A 20,191-nucleotide genomic window follows, 5' to 3' on the forward strand; every position below is an offset into this window, starting at 1 on the left:
AAGCCTGTACCAGAAAGGGCTTTGAAAAAGCCCAACCCCTTCTCCACAGGGAAGGGCCTCTTATTACAAGATTAAGGAGGGTGTGGTGGGGAGGTAACAGCACTAAGCACAACACATCGAGAAAAGGCCACTTAGGTTAACAAAGCAGCTCACAAATGAGAGCAAGTTAACACCGGGCCCTGGGAGAACTTTCGCACCACAGGGGCAAAGCACCCATTGGAGCAGCCAGGCCTTAGCAGGGAGAAGGAAGTAGAAGAGCAGAGGGCGGGGAAACAGGGCAAGTGAGGGGGTGGTTTCAATGCTGAGGAGGCTCGCTCCGGCTAAGAGCAGAAGGGAAGTGGTCAGCTACTAAGGAGGGAAAGAAAATGGTGGCAGGCACCCCAGGTAGGCCTGGGGAGCAGATAAGAGCTCCTGACAGCCCTTGGTGAGGTGGCAGGGGCAGGGGGGAGGCCAGGGAGGGCTACAGAATCAATGTCCTGTTCAGGTAATAGTCGAAAGGAGTGTCCCTCCAACTTCAACACGTTTGGTTTCATCCTCTGGCAGGTGCATCCAGACCACAGGATGGAGAGTCACCAGGGCAGCTGCTACTAACTGCAGAGCCAGTCACCCCCTCAACCCCTGCTCCCTTCTTCTTCTACCTTCTGTGAAACAACCAGGACCCACCTGCCTCAGAGGCAGGAAGTGGGGCATACCTCAATCCAGAAAGCCCTTGGCACATCTTCACAGAGAAATGGCCTGGAAGGGGTGTTAGACTAGAGTGGAATCCTAGAGTGGGGTGATAATAAAAGTATTAATTATATCGCCTATACAGCTGGCCAGGCAGAATGATCAGCCCCTACTGGGCCAGGCATTAACCGTTTAGTTGCTGGATCCGAAGGAGGTGGGGACAGCTGGAGGGCATTCAGGGCTGTGAAAGGGAAAGTAACAGGGCCATACATCTAATTAGCGCCAGAGCTGGGATGAGCAGCAAGATGTCCCCGCTCCCAGCCTGGTGTGTTTTCTATGGCTTCCTTTGCTATTATTCCAAGTCTTCATTATAGTTGAGGGAAAATGCCAGAATATCCTCAGGGCCAGCCTTACACATAGGTAAACATGATGTGATCAAATATGTCTCCTCGATTGCCTGTCACTGTGCCTGAAATTTCACCATGGGTGATTCATTCCTTTGGATCTTGAAGCTTTCTGGCCTTTCAGGGGGATAGAGATGGGGGATTTATTGACAATCACCGAGGAAGGGCTTTGCAAATTGGACTCAGGTTATACAGCTGGAGGAAGATGCAGGCTGAGACTCTGAATCCAGGGCCCAGGCCACTCTGAGGGGGCAAGGAAGGAGTACTTGATACACCCACACCCAAAGCTTCGTCACACCCTGGCTTGGGCGCTCAGGAAGCGTTTCTCCAGTGTATTGTGGTGACCCAGGAGGCCTGAATCACTACTGCGTGGTCCATGCTGGGGAGGAGGGTGGGAGAGTGAAGAAGGCTAACATCAGGCCGTCTGGCGTGGCCGCAGGGGCCCTTTATTAAGAGGAGCAGCCTGGGCGAGATGGATGTGACAACAGAATCTATGAGGACATTGAGAGGCGCCTTGAGACTGCTAAGGGACGCTGGGTTGGGAGTCTGCACCTCCCCACAGGGGCCTGCTGACTGGAGGTGCCCTGGCCCAAGTCCGGGCTCCTTTCTGTCTCTGCCTCTGACTTCCATCCTGGTTTGGCTCCAGAGCTGTGTAGTGCAGCTCTGGACTTGCCCGGCCATGGTCCCCAGAGCCCTCCCTTTTCTGCATCGGTTCTCTATTTTTATATGGAAGGGGCTTCATATTGACAGTCTGGTGGGGAGGGGGAGAGGGAAGAAGGAAGGAGGCTAGCAGATTTGTCAGGAAGCTGTTTGCCTGGTAAGACCCTGTATTTCCTTAGACTGTGTGTTTACTTGGGTAGCTGGGGGTAGAGGAGAGTACTTCTTGGAAATTTGGGAATTTGCCTTGTAGCTGTGTTGCATAACAAGTGTAGTAGTATAATTTAGACTATCGGTCTATTTGAGGTTGCTTTCAGGGCTGAACTGAGCACACTGAAGACCCTCCCAGAGGTTCCCTCAGTTCTGTTGTAGATTTCAGTCAGCTGGGCTGAACCCAGAACCCCTAGCTTCCAAAAGAGCAGAGAGAGCATCCACCCTCAAGGCCACCACTGCTGTCTGACATGAGCCCTGTGCTTCCCGAAAGGGTGTCTCTGGGGGCCTCAAGTGGTTTCTATCTAGACACATCCGGCGGGCTCGATTTGGGGGGAGGATGCTGCTGTTAACAGAAATTAGAGACCCAGAGGCAAAACTGCCCCCCCGGTTCCACTCAAGTCCCCCAAACAATCTCCCTGGCTTAAGACCAGGTCATCACTAACCCTGGTGTCATGGGCACTGCTGATGGAAGACGATGTATCACAGAGCAGAGACTTCTGCCTGAGTGCAGAATCGTGACTTGGGGAAGATGGAATTCCGTGCAGTCCATTTGGGAAAGTCAGCCAGGATTTCTCTTAAGCTTTACTTCCCAGCAGCCCCCTCCCACCTTGGAGACAAACTAATCCCTGACATTTGTCTAGTGGCTTTATACTTTTCAAACTCCTTCACATCCATCGTCTCCATTGAGTCTCAAAACACCCCTGTGAAATAGGATGGGAAGGTGTTATTATCCCTGTTTGACCAACAAGAAAACTGAGGTCCCGAAAGGATACATGACTCACCCAAGGTCACGCAGCTATTTAGTCAAAGAACTAGGACTTAAAATGTGTTTCCTAACTGCCAGCCCTGTGTGCCTTCCACCTCCCATGTAGGCTCCCCCATAGAACTGTGGAGGTGCCCAGCACCTACCATGGTACCTGACACACAGTAGATACTAATAAACATTTGCCAAATGAGTGACTGAGTGGATAAGCAGGGGCAAGGCAGGGAGGAATACAAGTTCTAAAACTGCTCTCTTTTTTATGATCAGAATACAAGGGCAGGAATTCGGTGTTATTTCATCATTTTGACCAGGAAGGAAGGAGTAAGAGATCTTTCCCATTTCACAGATGTCACTGCCGTGGCAGGGAGATTAGGGTAGCTCCCAGAGAGAAGCCACGGGGCTCAGTCTCCCAACAAGGCTGCCTTACACTCATCCTTTAAGGAGGAGTGGGTGGTGTGATCCCCGCCAGCGGTTCCCCAAGGTTCTGCGGTGGGTGTCTGAGGACACTGGTTACTTGCTCCGTTAGGGCCTCTGCACCCGCCACCTTTGACCCTTCTAGCATAACCCACACCTCACAGGCTCACTGCCTGTCTCCTGGATCACACGTGGACCGAGACTACCTCCTAGACCTTTTTCTGTCTTCCACAAGGCCTGGCACGTAGTAGGTGAATTGTCTGAGGTAAAAAGGGATGACCGCTCCCTGGCACCAGGCACTGCAGTCAGGATCCTACCTCCCAGGGCCCCTACCCCACCTCCACCAGCAAACTGGCCTGGAGTTGCCACCTGTCCCTAGTCCTGGCAGGAAAATGGGGGAACAGGAGGTGGAGACCCGGGTATTCAAATAATTGCTTTGCAGTAGCACAAAGTAGCTTTTGAGGCAGGCAGCGGCGAATTTGCGACCCTTCGGGTTTCCGATCTCTCCCCCCCACTCATTACCAGCTCCTGCATTTGGGTCTATTTCCTTTGCTTCCCTGAGCCTCGGTTTTATTTTCTGTACAATGGGGAGGATGCTGAGGTGGGAAAACGGATGGAAAGCACAGTGCCCGGTGCTTAGTAAGTGCTCACCCAGCGGCAGCTGGATTATCCGCTCGTCACTGTACTTGGAGCCCCCCTCGCCGGCTCCCCTGCGGGGGCCTGTCCAGGGTGAAGAGTGAGGGGGGAGCTCCTCCGCGGCGGATTGCGGGCGGGCGAGAGGCAGCAGACGCTGTGTTTACCAGCTGCCTCGCTAGTTCGCCACCTCAGCTCAGCCGCGGCTCTGGGGCCGAGCCAGTCGGTCGCCTCCTTCTTTAAGATTCTGGTCACAGCAGGGGCTGGGTTTCTAAGGCAGGCGTGATCTCTCTCTTCCCACAGACGCCGCTGCCGCTACCGTCGGCACTGGGCACAGTCCGGGGCAGCGCGAGGGGGGAGACGGCCAGAGGGTGGCCAGAGGGTTCCCCGGGCAGGGCAGCCGCCCAGCCCCGGCCCGCAGGGGGCCTCGACAGTAAGTATCGCGCTCCGCGCAGCCGGGTTTGGGATCGCCTGGGAAAGGATCAGAAAGCGGGGCACCCAGCTGATGAGGCTGTGTGTGGGGTTGGGGGGGTCGGCAGCCGGGTGCTGGGGTCCTCGCCGGCCCCACACAGCGACTCCGGGCGGCGCTGGCATGGGTCCCTGGTCCTGGGCGCGCGCCCGCCGGGCTCCCGCAGTTGATGGACCGTGGACGGAGTTGGCGCGACCGGAGCCCTCCTCCCCACCATCCGCCAGCCCCCCACCCCCAGTCCCTAAGGAGCCGTTTGGGTTGACAGGCCGCCCGCGAGGAGATTGGAAGACAAGATGCGCGGGGCCGAGGGTTTGGACGCCCGTGGAAAAGTGGCGGCGTGAGCGGGAAGTTTTCCTCTGGAAGTGGCGGTGGCGAGGGGGGGAGGAGAGGTAGAAGCCGCGAGGCACACGCCGGCTGGGGCAGGGGCGACCCCTGGGGGACTCGGGCCCCGCCCTCCCCGCAGCTGCCCTGTCCCGAAGCTCCGCCCCCCCGCCGGAGCCCGACGTCAGAAGTGCGGGGGGCTTCTAGGCGCAGCTTCCCCAGGGCCGGCGCACCCTGGCTGGCCTGCTCTCGCGTGGCCTCAGCGTTCACGAAGCATCTCGGCGCTGAGAAACAAGACCGCCCGCCCAACAAGGTGATGCATTACTTGTAGAAAGCTTGGCAGGTGGGAACATGCAGGCCCGTACCTGTCACTTTCTTTTTCTGAGCTGTGTAAAATTGTAGGGTGGGGGGGACGGTGGTGTCTGAGATCACAAAGGTGAGTTTATCCAAAGTCACAGAGTCCCATTCTTAGAGAAGACCCAGATCTCCCTTATGCTTCCTACCCCCACCCCCCAGATTCTCATCTGTACCAAGAGTCCTGATGATCATAATAGCTACTGTTACTATGTGCCAAGCATCGTGCTGACCTCTTTAGGTAGTAATGAGAATTCGTGTACAGTCAGAAGTGTAGCTGGCATTCACTCGGTGCTTTCTTTGTACCCGGCACAGTTGTAGTAAGTGCTTTACGTGTGTTTAATCTTCACAACTCTATGAGGTAGAACCTGATATTTTCCCTATTTTACAGATGAGGAGATTGAGGTGGTAGAAATTGAGGGGTGCACAAGCCCAAGGTTCCGCAGCTGGTGAGAAGCAGAGCTGGGCTTCCCCCCCCACCCCGTGTTCCACGCCCCCACTTCTTACTTCCGCACCCCGACTGTTAACCACTAGAAGTAGGGTGAGAATTTGACTTTAATGAAGTGATAACACAGGCTTTGTTTTCCCCACAGCACAGCTTATTTATCCTGTAGATCTGAAGTCAGGGCCCAAGGTCCAAAGAGATTTGAACCAATTTTCAAATCATCTTCATTACATTCTGTGGAGAGAGGCAAACCAAGTGGACTGTAACAGGAGAGCAGATCCTATTAGTATCTAAACATAACAATGATAATCATGATTGCTAATAGCCACTAGTGATTCAACACTTACTTAGTACATTTAATCTTCATGTAGGTACTTTGAAATAGGTACTATCATGAACCCCATTTTAGAGATGAGGGAACTGAGGCTCCAGAGGTTGAGTAACTTGCCACAGAGTTCGGATTCCAGCCCAGATCCTCTGCCTCTGAAGTCCAGATTAGATCTGACCTTTGGCAGATTTGTGCCAACTCCTTGAGCCATCTCCTCCTCTGCCAGTTGTCCAGAGCCCTGCACTGTTCCCTCCATTCCCCAGCCCCCTGTTTGCACTGAAGAAAGGATTGTACAGGTTGGTGGAGAAAGGGCTTCCTAAAGAACATAGAGTGTTCTGCATGGATTTGGGTTTTGTCGTTGCACTAAGTGCTGTGTCTGTAACATCAATAAGTTGTTCTGCTTTATAAGTTTTATTAATTGGACAAGTGTCTGGTCTGCTGGCTTGGAGCTGTTAATCCAACATTATGGCTCTATCTGAGTACCACTGTTAGGAATTATTTTCTAAAAAGTTTTTAGAACCTTATTTGCAATGCTGAGCAAAGCCATCTTCCCACCTCCTGCGGAGGGAGAGGGGGCTTCTCTTTCGGCCAGGACTTAAGTAGCAGAGACTGCAGAAGACACTTGTGTAGAAGTATTGCTATTCCTATTGATTTTTGTCCCTCCTTCCCCCAGGATGGCCCCTGTGAACTGAACAGAATGTGGCCAGGTTCCGAGGGGCTCTTCCTGAGGCACGTCTGGTCCTGCAGTGGGGATGTTTGTAATTTCCCACCATTAGCCCTGACCCATTCACAGAGCTGGCTTCCACAGACCCTCTTCGGTGTGGACATAACAGCGTGTGAGCTTCGTGGCTTTGGTCTCCATTACTATGGCTGAACTTCAGTGCATCTGCTAGCGGTCCACCCCTCCTGCCCCCTCCCATGAGAGGGGAGTCTTCCACGTGTAGCTTTTGGGTGATGCATAGGATGTGTGGCTGGTAATCCAGTGCTGGGCTGTGTCCCTGGTTGTCTCTGTGGCCTCTCCTGAGTTCAGTGCATCATGTCAGAAGGCCGCACGAAAGGGGCCACTGGGTAGCACTCGTCCTCTGCCCTCATTCCTGTGGCTAGAAATTACAGATTCACTTCAGTTTTGCCTGCATTTTTTCAATGACTTCTTTTAATTACAGTGGCTTAAAAACCTAGAGGTTTCCCTCTTTACTGAATCTTCTCCTTTCCTGGAACGCCCTTCTCTGCCTTGTCCATCTGCTGGACTCCTGTTCACCTTCACCACTCAGCTTGGGGTGGGGCTGGGGTCTGGTGGGAGTCATGGGGAGGGGGGAACAGCCCTCCTCTGTACTCCCATAACATCCTCTGCTGACCCCTGTGGTTCCAGGTGACACATGATTTTTTACCTGTCTGTTGACATACCTGCCCCCACCTCAGACTGCAACCTCCCTGAGGGGAGAGACTGGCCCTAGTTTCTCTTCAGTGCCTGGCACTGTACCTGGCACATAGTAGGTGCTCAGTACATTTTTGTTGTGTATGAATGAATGCTATCTAAGAGCCGGTGGAGGGCGCCCCTGACTCACAGCAAGGGACTCTGCTATTATTCCCCTTACAAGAAGACAGGTGGGAGCAGAGCTGGCATTATTCTGTAACAGAGAGTCCCAGTTCTGTGGATTTTACTCACTGAAAAAATACAAATACACCGTAATGCCAAAACCTGAATGCTTGGGGAAGGGCTTTTCTGGTTAGTAGCATGTTCTGGGTAACTGAGGGTTAGGCGAAAAAAATAGGTATTTTTCATTACCCTTTTTGGGTCTTTCTACAATGTCTGGGTCTGGTTTTCTAGTGAAAACCAGAATTAGTGAATTGAATCTGGGGTCCATCACTGAATCTGTGTTGCCAAGTAGGTAGCCTGTGGGTTCTTGGGATTACCGAGGATTCTATCTCTCCCAAGCCTGGTTGCAGAATATGGCATAATCACCTTACCACCTTCACCCAAAGACAAGCCTACAAGCCCTTTGAGGTTTGCAGTTTTACTGCTGTTCACATCCTCGAAACTGACAGGGGGGCCCAACTAATAACATGAAAGAGGTGCAGAGTGTTTGGTGCTAGCTCATGCCCTCTGAGATAGAAAATCAGCACCCGTTCTTGCCCTTCACTTTTATCCTTAGGTGGAGGGTTCACCAACCTTGCTTCCCCTTTTCTGATGCCATAGGATCTTCCCTGTGCTTTAGGAAAGACCTTTTAATTCCTTCCTCCCTCTCAGCAGGAAGATGCAATTAGGCAGAATAAAAGGTGTCTCGTTGCCCTGAGGCTGTAGTTGGCATCTCTGGACATCTCCAAACAGGGTGACATGAATTTACCAGGCCTCTGCTCACATAGCCTCTTTTGTTAAGTTGCTTCTTGGCCTGATTTCTGCCCTGTCCCCCCTCCCCCCATGTACTCGATGGACAGAGCTTGAAGCTGGTGCACAGGGCGGAAGTCGGGCCTTGCTCGGTTTGCTCCCTCACAAGAGGTTTGCCTGGTGCCTGCTGGGCATGGTGCCTGGGCTTCACATACCACCCGCATCATCTCAGGCAAGGAGGGGGCAGATGGGCCATCTAGGCAAAGCAGCGGGAAGGATGTGCCTTTCTCTGTCCAGCTACGACTAGACTGGCTTGCCCCGAGGGGGCACTGGGGAGAGGACCTTATGCCCCAGCAGAGCCAGACGTGAGAGAGGGAGCGAGGAGAAGAAGTTTTACTCTCTCGCCGTCTCCCTGTGTCAGCTCCAGCTACTTGCTCCCCCAGTCCACCTCTCCCCAGCACCCCCTCCCACTCGGGCTGTCCTCTTCGTGCCTCCAGCCAACCCCCCGCCCCGTCTGTCTCTGGGCCAGTTCTCCGTGCCCTCCCTCTCTACGGGCCCAAATCTGGCCCCTCCTGTAGTCCCCAGCTGCAGTCCTTCTCCAGAAAGCCTTGGCCTGCTGCTTCTGGAAATCCGCAGAGAGTGGATAAGGCCGAAACAAATAACTTCCCAAGTCCCTGGCAACTCTTGAGATTCTCCAGCTGTTTGACCAGAGTCAGGGGTTGGAGCCTCCCAGGCTGGCGGCCCAGCCCATCGCTGCCTGGCAGCCTCACAGAGAGGAGGGAGATGGCACAGCCAGCCCACTGAGTAGGCCCTCGTTTGGCTTCAGGAGGCTTTGCCTGGAACCCTGTGCAGCCGGCGCCTGCCAAGCAGCCCCCAGAGGGCCGCTGTTTGAGCCCTGGGTCTTTGGCTGCTGGGGGCAGCTACTTGTTGGGATGTTCCCAGCAGCTCCTGTCCACACCTGCTCCCCCCCCCTATCTGGCCTCCAAACCTTGTTTACAGTTCAGCCCTGGGCAGACTAGAGGCTAGGATCCGGAAAGAGAGAAAGATCTGGGTGGCCAGGGACCCTCTGCCGGCTTAGCGTTGTGTGCCAGAGCTCTGCAGCCCAGCCTGGCCTCAGAGAAATGTGCTCACCGAGGGGAAGAATTCAGGGTTACTGCTCCCTTCCCTGCCAACTCCACTTTTCCCATCATGACCATTCCCTCTCACCTTCTGGAATTCTCTCCCCTTCCCATTTTCTCCTCTTGATCTCATTCTCTTTAGCAAGAAAAATACAGCCTCTGGTGGCTGGGGAATTGGCCCAAGTTGAGATGGTGTCCTGGGTCCTCTTCCTCAGGCTATTTCAGATTTGCCCCTCTCTCGCCACATCCCCAGCCGTGAAATGGGGCGGGTGCCGTCCTGCTGTCAGTGTGGCAGAATAGCAGCAGTGCCCTTCCCCAAAGAGCTTGATCACCCGGAGTCCTATACCAGAAGGCTCTCATTACTGCGTGGCCCACTGCCGGAGCCTGAGGGCAGAGCCGGGGACAGCTCGAGGGCATTTCGAGAGCAGGCGAGGCACAGGACTGGGCCGCCAAAAAAAGCTAAGGGAAATGGGAGTCGGCCGGGCACAGTTTCTCTGCCAGGCTTGCCTTCTCCAGGCCTGTCCTTTCTCCTTCACTGTCTCCAAGGCCCTCCTCTTGTCTCATTTCTGCGCTTCTGTCTGGGTTTCTCTGCTTCATCTCGCCTCTCCCCTCCCTCCTGGCTCTGTCTGGCCCCCTCTCCTGCTCAGCCGTCTTCCCTTCCTGTCCTCACCTCTCCCCCTCTGGCTCGGTCAATCTCTGTCTCTGCCTACTTTAGAAATACTTGGTGTGGTACGTGGAGGGTGGAGGCGGGGTGCCCAGAGCCCCTTGGAGTGACACGACAACTCCTTCAAGCTCCCGTGAGTATTTCGTTGCTCCAGTCCCCCTCACTGCCTCTGCCAGTGACAGGTGAGTGGGGTCTATAATGCAGGCATCTCCCCACTAACTCCTCCACAGCTCAGTGTCAGCAGCTTCAGACCTGGTGACCCACGGTGCCATATGGCATGAGCCTCACATCTGGCACAGCTCTCACATCTGTCACTGAGCTGGAAGCCCCAGCACGGAGGGTTTAGGAGCATATCTGGGCCTATTAGACAACACGTCTGAGTCTATTGGATGTGTAGCCCCTGAGAGGGAGAAGTAGGGAGGGGAGGGGTCGGCTGTCAAGAGGGTCCTCTGCAGTATCCTCTCAGAAGCCTCATGGGGTCGGTCTTTTGTGAGGTGACTCCAGTCTCCCAGGTATTTGTGGAAGGACAAATGGCTTTGGTCTCTCTACCTGCTCCCTTGTGACCTGGTAGAACAGGTGACAGGTGCCTCCAGTCCAGCCCTCAAGGGAAAAGCAACTGCTTGGACAACCAGAAAACGAATCCAGACGCCAGCAGGTTTTCCAGAAGATCCCTCTCCAGGCTCAGCTAAGGAGGAAGTTGCAGGGCCATGAAGACCTGGAGGGAAAGAAGGAGAAAAGCCCAGGAGGCAGCCCTGGGAAAGTAATCGAATTGTCTACCCAGAGGCTCTCAGGAAGGGAAAAGACTATCCTGGGCCTCTGGCCATTCCGAAAGAAGAGTTGTTTGCTCTTTAAAGAAACATTCCTTCCCTGGGAAGGAGTAGCCGTTAGATTTCCCACCACTTCTTCTTAGACTGTAGCCCTCCTGTACTCTTCCTTTTACTCCATTCTCTCCCTATTTTTGTATTTGGGCAGAGATGTTGAAGGGTTTCTCCCGTGGACCAGACTCCCCATCTAGAAACCTATCTTTCACAGGCTGAGGCAGAACCAGTAGGCATTTAATAATGGATTTCATGGAATGGCCAGAGGATTCTAATCCATATACCTCAAAATCACTGCTACCCGTGCATCCATCAAGCCATTTAGAAAATATGGGACTTGCCTGGTGGTCCAGTGGTTAAGACTCCATGATTCCATTGCAGGGGGCATGGGTTCGATCCCTGGTCTGGGAAGTTCCACATGCCGTGCAGTACGGCCAAAAAAAAAAAAAAATTGGAACTTCCCTGGCCGTCCAGTGGTTAAGACTCCACTCCTCCAATGTAGGGGGTGCGGGGGAACTAAGATCCCGCATGCCGTGCGGCACGGCCAAAAAATAGATAAATAAAAAGAAAATATTTATTGTAGCACCCGCTATGTGCCAGGTACATACTAGGCGCCAGAGATACACTGTTGGACAAAAGAGACATAGTCAATACTCTTACGGGGTTTACGGCCAAATAATCACATAAATGAATCTATAATTACAGAGCCTGATGAGTCTCACGAAGGAAACAGATCGGGTTGCAGTGTTAGGAATATCAAGGGGCAGAGTTCTCAGGGAAGACCTCTGTGAGGAGGTGATATTTACATGGAGACCTGAAGGATAAAAGATCAGCCACGGGAAGAACGGGGAAAGAGCTTTCCAGGAAAAGGGAGTATGAAGTGGGAAAGCCTCGAGGAAGCATAGAACTTGATGTGTTCAGAAACTGAAAGGAGGCCAGTGGGGCCAGATTGTTCCAGGCAAGAGTACGAGTAGCCTAAGAGAAGTTCGGGAAGGAGGAGAGAACAACAGGTCCTCGTAGGCCACGGCAAAGGACTCTGGATGTTCTTCACTTGCAGTGGGAAACGTCTACAGGGTGTTAGGCAGGGGAGTGACGGGATCCGATTCGGGCTTTTGCAATATCTGTAGTGACCAGGCTTAAAAGGGGTCAGCAGTGGCTACAGAGGGAGACCAGGAAGGAGGCTACTGCCGCAATCCAGGGGAGAGATGATGGTGGCTTGAACTGGGTGACAGCCATGGAGATGGAGAGAGTTGGTCAGATTCTGAAAGAACAGCTGCAACGACTTACTGAAGGGTTAGAGGTGGGGGTGAGGGAAAGGGAGAGACAGAACTCAAGAATGACTCAGGTTTCTGGCTTGAGTCATTGAAGAGGTGTTGGTGCCATGTACTAAGATGAGGAGGGCTGAGGGAGGCCTGGGCTTGAGGGGGGAAAAAATCAAGAGTTCAGTTTTGGACATGTTAAGTTTGTGATTCCGGGGAGACATGGCAGCAGAGATGTCAGAGTAGATCATTGGAATGTAGGAGTTTGGGAGCTCACAGAAGAGGTGTGGGTAGAATTGGAAATTTGAGAGTTGTCTGCACATAGATAGATTGTATTTCAAGCTAGGGGACCGATGAGGTCACCTGGGAAAGAGAGTAGAGAGAGAAGAGAAGGCCTGCGACCGAGTTGAGAAGAACCGCAGTATCCAGTGATTAAGTGGAGGAGGAGAAACCCACAAAGGAGACTAAGAAAAAGTGGGCAGAAAGGTAGTTGGGTGTCAGGAAGCAATCACAGAAGCCAAGGGAGGAGAGTGTCCCGAGAAGGAGGGAGTGGTCAGCTGTGTCCAAAGCTGGTTAGAGGGTGAGTACACTGAGGACTGAGAGTTAACCATGAAGGCCATTGGTGACCTTAACAAGAGTGACTCAGTGGAATTGAAAGATGTGGGAGCCAGATTAGAGTGGCTTGAGGAGCAAGTGGGAGACGAAGACGTGGAGAAAATATGTGTAGAAAACTCTTGAGCAATTTTGCCATGAAGGGGGGCAGGAAGTGGGGCAGTGTAAGGGGATTGTGGAGTGGAGCCAGGTGGTTTCTGTTAGTTTTCTTAAGGATGGATGGTTTCCATCAGTGTGCTAGCACGATTCTGGAGAGGTGAAGAGATTGATGACTTAGGGAAGAGAGTGAATGCCCAAAGGAGTAAAATCCTTGAGAAGTTAAGAGTACACTCTGTGGTACCAGAGCATAACTGAAGAGATCTGCCATTGATAGGAGGAAAGAAAGATCCTCCGTTTTAGTAGAAGGGGAAAAAGAAAACACAGGGACAGGTGCAGACAGGGTGGTGTGTAGATTGGTGGTGGTAAGATAAAGGAGCTCTCATTTGATGGCTTCTGTTTTCTCAGTAACGTATGGAATAAGGTCATCAGCTGAGACTTTTTGGGACAAATGGGGAGGTGGGGAAGGAAGATCTAGAAGAGAGGAGGAGCTATGAAAGAGTCATCTGAGCGAGTGAGAAAATGGTGGCCAGATAGCACTGAGAGCCCATACCAGGTTTGAGACCGTGGGTACAAAGTGAAAGCCATCTACTCAAGTGTGTGGTTTTTCTCCAGCTGCCTTTAGCTACTTGGATACAGGCATGGATAATGCATATGGTTGAGCTTATTGAGGAGTGGAGTTTGCAAGGGAAGAATAGCAGAGGAAGAGGAAGTAAGGAAGGTGAAGGTGTTTTTGCAAAAGAATGATGTGAACCTGAAGGGAAGTGACGATAAGAAGGGGCTTGAAGGAGAGCAGAAGGTGAATAACTAGGGGCAAGTGCTTAGGGAGGCCTCTCTGAGGAGATGACATTTAAGCTGAGACCTGAAGGGTGAATGAAGAGTTGGCTCTGCAAAGAATGGGGGAACAGATTTCCAAGGAAGGGAATAACAAGTGAATAGGTGATCTCGATTAGTCCTGCAGTGGGAGGCCTTGCGGAGGTACACCGGCAGGATAGATGGGGAATACAGAGTGGGATGTTGGCAAGGGAGATTGGGGAGGTGGTCCAGTATCTGATGACGACCCCAAATCTAGGTGTAATGATGGAGTGAGTGACTGAGTGAAGGTAGAGGAAGCAGTTTTTGGAGGCCTCTTCATCACCCTGTGGATGTTGAATTCACCAGTGGTGGTATCAAGAGTTGGAGTGGGCACACCCATTAGGGTGGCTATTATCAAAAAAATGTTTAATATTAAAAAGGTAGAAAATAAGAAGTATTGTCAGGGATATGAAGAAATTGGAATCCTTGTGCATTGCTGTTAAGAATGTAAAATGGGAGACTTCCCTGGTGGCGCAGTGGTTAAGAATCCTCCTGCCAATGCAGGGGACACGGGTTCGAGCCCTGGTCCGGGAAGATCCCACATGCAACTAAGCCCGTGCGCCACAACCCCTAAGCCCACGTGCCACAACTGCTGAGCCCTCGCGCCTAGAGCCCGTGCTCTGCAACAAGAGAAGCCACCACAATGAGAAGCCCGCACACGTCAACAAAGAGTAGCCCCCGCTCACTGCAACTAGAGAAAGCCCGCGTGCAGCAACAAAGACCCAGCGCAGCCAAAAATAAATAAATAAATAAATAAATAAATTTATTAAAGAATGTAAGTGGTACAGTCACTGTAGAAAACAGTATGTCAACTCCTCAAAAAATTAAACATAGAATTGCCAGATGATCCAACAATTTCCCTTCTGGGTATATACCCAAAAGAAGCGAAAGCAGGGACCCAGATATTTGTGCACCCACGTTCACGGCAGCATTATTCACAATAGCCAGAAGTTGGAAACAACCCGTGTCCATTGACAGATGACTAAAATGTGGTACATATATACAATGGAATATTATTCAAACTTAAAACGGAAGGGAATTCTGATTCATGCTACAACATGCATGAACGTTGATGACACTAGCCTAAGTGAAATCAGCCAGTTAGGAAAGGACTAATGTTGTATGGGTCCACTTCTACGAGGTTCCTAGAGTAGTCAAGTTCATGGAGCCAGAAAGATAGAATGGTGGTTGCCAGTGACAGTGGGGAGAGCGGAATTGGGCATCAGTGTTTGATGGATACAGAATTTCAGTTTGGGAGGATGATGAAGTTCCAGAGACAGATGGTGGTGATGGTTGCGCAACGATGTGAATGTACTTGATGCCACTTAACTGTGTGCTCAAAAAATGATGAAAATGGTAAATTTTATGTTGTGTACATTTTCCCACAATGAAATAAAAAGTTAGGGGATTCCCTGGCGGTCCAGTGGTTAGGACTCGGTGCTTTCAGTGCTGGGGGCACGGGTTCGATCTCTGGTCAGGGAACTAAGATCCTGCTAGCGGCACAGTGCGGCCAAAAATAAAATAAAAAGAGCAGAGGGGAAGATCCCATGTGACTAGGAGCTGAAGTCCTCAGTGAGTTGTGGGGACCACCCAGGATGTCATAGACAGCAGTGGGGAGGGAGATAGAGTGGTAGAGGTGGGCGGCAGGCATGTTCCTCAAGGGAGCAGGATTTTTGGCAGAGGAAGGAGGGATGGCACTGGCAAGCAAGGAGGCGCCTGCACCTACCTCCGCCCGCCACAGGCCCTGAAGGTCTTGAGATCTGAGAGGGAAAATAATCCAGCTTCCGCTTGAGAGGGCTGGCGGGCAAATGATGTCCTCAAGAAATGGACCAGGCTCCCATTGAGAAAGAAGGTGAAAGGGCACTTTCAGAGAGTAAATGAAAGCTATAGAGGGGTTTGCTGTTGACCAAGAGCTCCTGAGGGCACAGTGGAAGGGTTTGAAGGGAGGAGAAGTGTAGCATTAGGGGATGAACAGACCCCTACGGGGATGAGAATCCCTGGGTTCTGAGGGATGACCAGAGTTGAGTGAACTTCTCTTTGGTGTTGACCGAAGTCAACAGGCATCTGAGGCCGGCTGGGCTGAGTCTTCCATATGGGAAGGTGGACTTACAGGCAGGTAGGAAGTCAGTTCTGTGGCTGGAGTCTCTGATAATGTCCCTTCTTCTGTGGTGGCTTCAAGGCAGGCTGCTCTGACAGCACTGGCTTGGCCCTCCGTTCACTGGCAGAGGAGCTGTCTGCTGACTCTCCCCCCGCGTCTACGCATTGCCTGCTACTTAGGCCACGGGTTCTTGGCCAAAATCCTGTGGGAAAATTGGCTCTGGAGTTGGACGGACCTGGGGTGACATTGTAGCTCCACCACAGTGTATACAGCTGGGTGTTCCAGAGCAAGTTTAACTTAATCTCTCTCCACAAATTCGCGGTTTCCGCATCTGTAAATGGCGGTAATATCTCCTACTTGGGGGGTTGTCGTGAGGCTGGATCGAGGCAATATGTGCACTGTACCTGGCGCATTGCGAGTCCTCAGTGAACGGCAGCTGTTGTTTCAGTACCGTGCTCTCTCAGCATCTTCCTCAACTTACTCCCAGATGTTGTGAGTCCTCGAGCTGTTCTTTTGCTGACTAAGCTCTTCGGTAAGGCTAAACGGTGCCCCATCTCTCCAGATCTGTCTCTCCTTTCCCCTAATGCAACCTTACCTGTCTTATTTCATATACTTTTGGAGCCCTCCCTGTTCTTTCCTTTTCTGATGCAGGCAGTGAGTTCTTTGTTTGCATGGCTTCATGTATTCTCTCTCCAAGACAGCATTTGTGTTTTTTTTTTTCTTTTTAAAAAAAGTTTAATGTAATTTTTTATACAGCAGGTACTTATTAGTTATCTATCTTATACATATTAGTGTATATATGTCAATCCCAATCTCCCAATTCATTCCACCACCACCACCCGCCCCCCGCTTTCTCCCCTTGGTGTCCATACATTTGTTCTCTGCATCTGTGTCTCTATTTCTGGCTTGCAAACCAGTTCATCTGTACCATTTTTCTAGATTCCACATGTATGCGTTAATATACGATATTTGTTTTTCTCTTTCTGACTTACTTCGCTCTCTATGACAGTCTCTAGGTCCATCCACATCCTACAAATGACCCAATTTTGTTCCTTACTATGGCTGAGTAATATTCCATTGTACACATGTACCACATCTTCTTTATCCATTCGTCTGTCGATGGGCATGTAGGTTGCTTCCATGACCTGGCTATTGTAAATGGTGCTGCAGTGAACATTGGGGTGCATGTGTCTTTTTGAATTATGGTTTTCTCTGGGTATATGCCCAGTAGTGGGATTGCTGGGTCGTATGGTAGTTCTATTTCCCGGACCGGGGCACGAACCCGTGTCCCCTGCATCGGCAGGAGGACTCTCAACCACTGCACCACTGGGGAAGCCCTATTTTTGGTTTTTTAAGGAACCTCCATACTGTTCTCCATAGTGGCTGTATCAATTTACATTCCCACCAACAGTACAAGAGGGTTCCCTTTTCTCCACACCCTCTCCAGCATTTGTTGTTTGTAGATTTTTTGATGATGCCCATTCTAACTGGTGTGAGATGGTACCTGTTGTAGTTTTGATTGGCATTTCTCTAATAATTAGTGATGTGTTGAGCAGCTTTTCATGTGCCTCTTGGCCATCTGTATGTCTTCTTCGGAGAAATGTCTATTTAGGGCTGCTGCCCACTTTTTGATTGGTTTTTTTTTTTTTTAATATTGAGCTGCATGAGCTGTTTATATATTTGGGAGATGTATCTTTTGTCTGTTGATTCTTTGCAAATATTTTCTCCCATTCTGAGGATTGTCTTTGCTGTGCAAAAGCTTTTAAGTTTCATTAGGTTCCATTTGTTTATTTTTGTTTTTATTTCCCTTTCTCTAGGAGGCGGGTCAAAAAGGATCTTGCTGTGATTTATGTCATAGAGTGTTCTGCCTATGTTTTCCTCTTTATAGTGTCTGGACTTAAAATTTAGGTCTCTATTCCGTTTTGAGTTTATTTTAGTGTATGGTGTTAGGGAGTGTTCTAATTTCATTCTTTTACAGGTAGCTGTCCAGTTTTCCCAGCACCAGTTATTGAAGAGACTGTCTTTTCTCCATTGTATATCCTTGCCTCCTTTGTCATAGATTAGTTGACCATAGGTGTGTGGGTTTATCTCTGGGCTTTCTATCCGGTTCCATTGATCTATATTTCTGTTTTTGTGCCAGTACCATATTGTCTTGATTACTGTAGCTTTGTAGTACAGTCTGAAGTCAGAGAGTCTGATTCCTCCAGCTCCTTTGATTTCCCTCAAGATTGCTTTGGCTATTCGGGGTCTTTTGTGTCCCCACACAGATTTTAAGATTTTTGTCCTAGTTCTGTAAGAAATGCCATTGGTAATTTGATAAGGATTGCAATGAATCTGTAGATTGCTTTGGGTAGTATAGTCATTTTCACAATATTGATTCTTCCAATCAAAGAACATGGTATATCTCCATCTGTTTGTGTTATCTTTGATTTCTTTCATCAGTGTCTTATAGTTTTCTGAGTACAGGTCTTTTATCTCCTTAGGTAGGTTGATTCCTAGGTATTTTATTCTTTTTTTTAACATCTTTATTGGAGTATAATTGCTTTACTTTTGTTGCAGTGGTGAATGGGATTGTTTCTTTAATTTCTCTTTCTGATCTTTTGTTGTTAGTGTATAGGAATGCAATAGATTTCTGTGCATTAATTTTGTATCCTGCAACTTTACCAAATTCATTGATTAGCTCTAGTAGTTTTCTGGTGGCATCTTTAGGATTCTCTATGTATAGTATCATGTCATCTGCAAACAGTGACAGTTTTACTTCTTTTCCAATTTGTATTCCTTTTATTTCTTTTTCGTCTCTGGTTGCCATGGCTAGGACTTCCAAAACTATGTTAAATAATAGTGGCAAGAGTGGACAACCTTGTCTTGTTCCTGAGCTTAGAGGAAATGCTTTCAGTTTATCACCATTCAGAACGATGTTTGCTTTGGGTTTGTCATATATGGGCTTTATTATGTTGAGGGAGGTTCCCTCTATGCCCACTTTCTGGAGAGTTTTTATCATAAATGGTTTGAATTTTGTCAAAAGCTTTTTCTGCATCTATTGAGATGATCATATGGTTTTTATTCTTCAGTTTGTTAATATGTTGTATCACATTGATTGATTTGTGTATATTGAAGAATCCTTGCATCCCTGGGATCAATCCCACTTGATCATGGTGTATGATCCTTTTAATGTGCTGTTGGATTCCGTTTGCTAGTATTTTGCTGAGGATTGTTGCATCTATATTAATCAGTGATATTCGTCTGTAATTTTCTTTTTTTGTAGTATCTTTGTCTGGTTTTGGTATCAGGGTGATGGTGGCCTCGTAGAATGAGTTTGGGAGTATTCCTTCCTCTGCAATTTTTCGGAAGAATTTGAGAAGGATGGGTGTTAGCTCTTCTCCAAATGTTTGATAGAATTCACCCGTGAAGACATCTGGTCCTGGACTTTTGTTTGTTGGAAGATTTTTAATCACAATTTCACTTTCATTACTTGTGATTGGTCTGTTCATATTTTATATTTATTCCTGGTTCGGTCTTGGAAGGTTATACCTTTCTAAGAATTTGTCCATTTCTTCCAGCTTGTCCATTTTATTGGCGAGATGTTTCTTGTTTCTTGTGGTGGGATTGTATTGCTAGAAACTTCCCTCTTAGAACTGCTTTTGCTGCATCCCATAGGTGTTGGGTCGTCGTGGTTTCATTGTCATTTGCTTCTAGGTATTTTTTGATTTCCTCTTTGATTTCTTCAGTGATCTCTTGGTTATGTAGTAACGTATTGTTTAGCCTCCATGTGTTTGTGTTTTTTACATTTTTGTTTTCCCTGTAATTGATTTCTAATCTCATAGCATTGTGGTCAGAAAAGATGCTTGATATGATTTCAATTTTCTTAAATTTACCGAGGCTTGATTTGTGACCCAGATGTGGTCTATCCTGGAGAATGATCCGTGTGCACTTGAGAAGTAAGTGTAATCTGCTGTGTTCAGATGGAATGTCCTATAAATATCAATTAAATCTGGTCTGTTGTGTCATTTAACACTTGTGTTTCCTTATTAATTTTCTGCCTGGATGATCTGTGCTTTGGTGTAAGTGAGGTGTTAAAGTCCCCCACTATTACTGTGTTACTGTAGATTTCCTCTTTTATAGATGTTAGCTTTTGCCTTTTGTATTGAGGTGCTCCTATGTTGGGTGCATATATATTTATAAATGTTATATCTTCTTCTTGGATTGATCCCTTGATCATTACATAGTGTCTTTCCTTGTCTCTTGTAACATTCTTTATTTTAAAGTCTATTTTATCTGATATGAGTATAGCTACTCCAGCTATCTTTTGATTTCCATTTGCATGGCATATCTTTTTCCCTCCGCTCACTTGCAGTCTGTATGTGTCCCTAGGTCTGAAGTGGGTCTCTTGTAGACAACAAATATATGGATCTTGTTTTTGTATGCATTCAGCCAGTCTGTGTCTTTTGGCTGGAGTGTTTAATCCTTTCACATTTAAGGTAATTATCGATATGTATGTCCCTATTACCATTTTCTTAATTGTTTTGGGTTTGTTTTTGTAGGTCCTTTTCTTCTGTTGTGTTTCCCACTTAGAGAAGTTCCTTTAGCATTTGTTGTAGGGGTGCTTTGGTGGTGCTGAATTCTCTTAGCTTTTGCTTGTCTGTAAAGCTTTTGATTTCTCCGTCGAATCTGAATGAGA

The 20,191-nt window shown here is 49.2% G+C and overlaps 1 protein-coding gene across 1 annotated transcript in view; it reads left to right on the forward strand.

Moving 5' to 3' along the window:
- The first annotated feature begins 4,764 nt into the window (after positions 1-4,764).
- Positions 4,765-20,191, forward strand: part of FRMPD3 (FERM and PDZ domain containing 3) — an 85,136-nt gene continuing 69,709 nt past the window's right edge. Inside the window, exon 1 of the mRNA XM_028482331.2 lies at positions 4,765-4,853. The gene's annotated coding sequence lies outside the window, so the exon portion shown is untranslated. The remainder of the gene's footprint in view (positions 4,854-20,191) is intronic.

The sequence above is a fragment of the Physeter macrocephalus genome, chromosome 21 (assembly GCF_002837175.3).
Source record: "Physeter macrocephalus isolate SW-GA chromosome 21, ASM283717v5, whole genome shotgun sequence".
Classification (NCBI taxonomy): Eukaryota; Metazoa; Chordata; class Mammalia; order Artiodactyla; family Physeteridae; genus Physeter; species Physeter macrocephalus.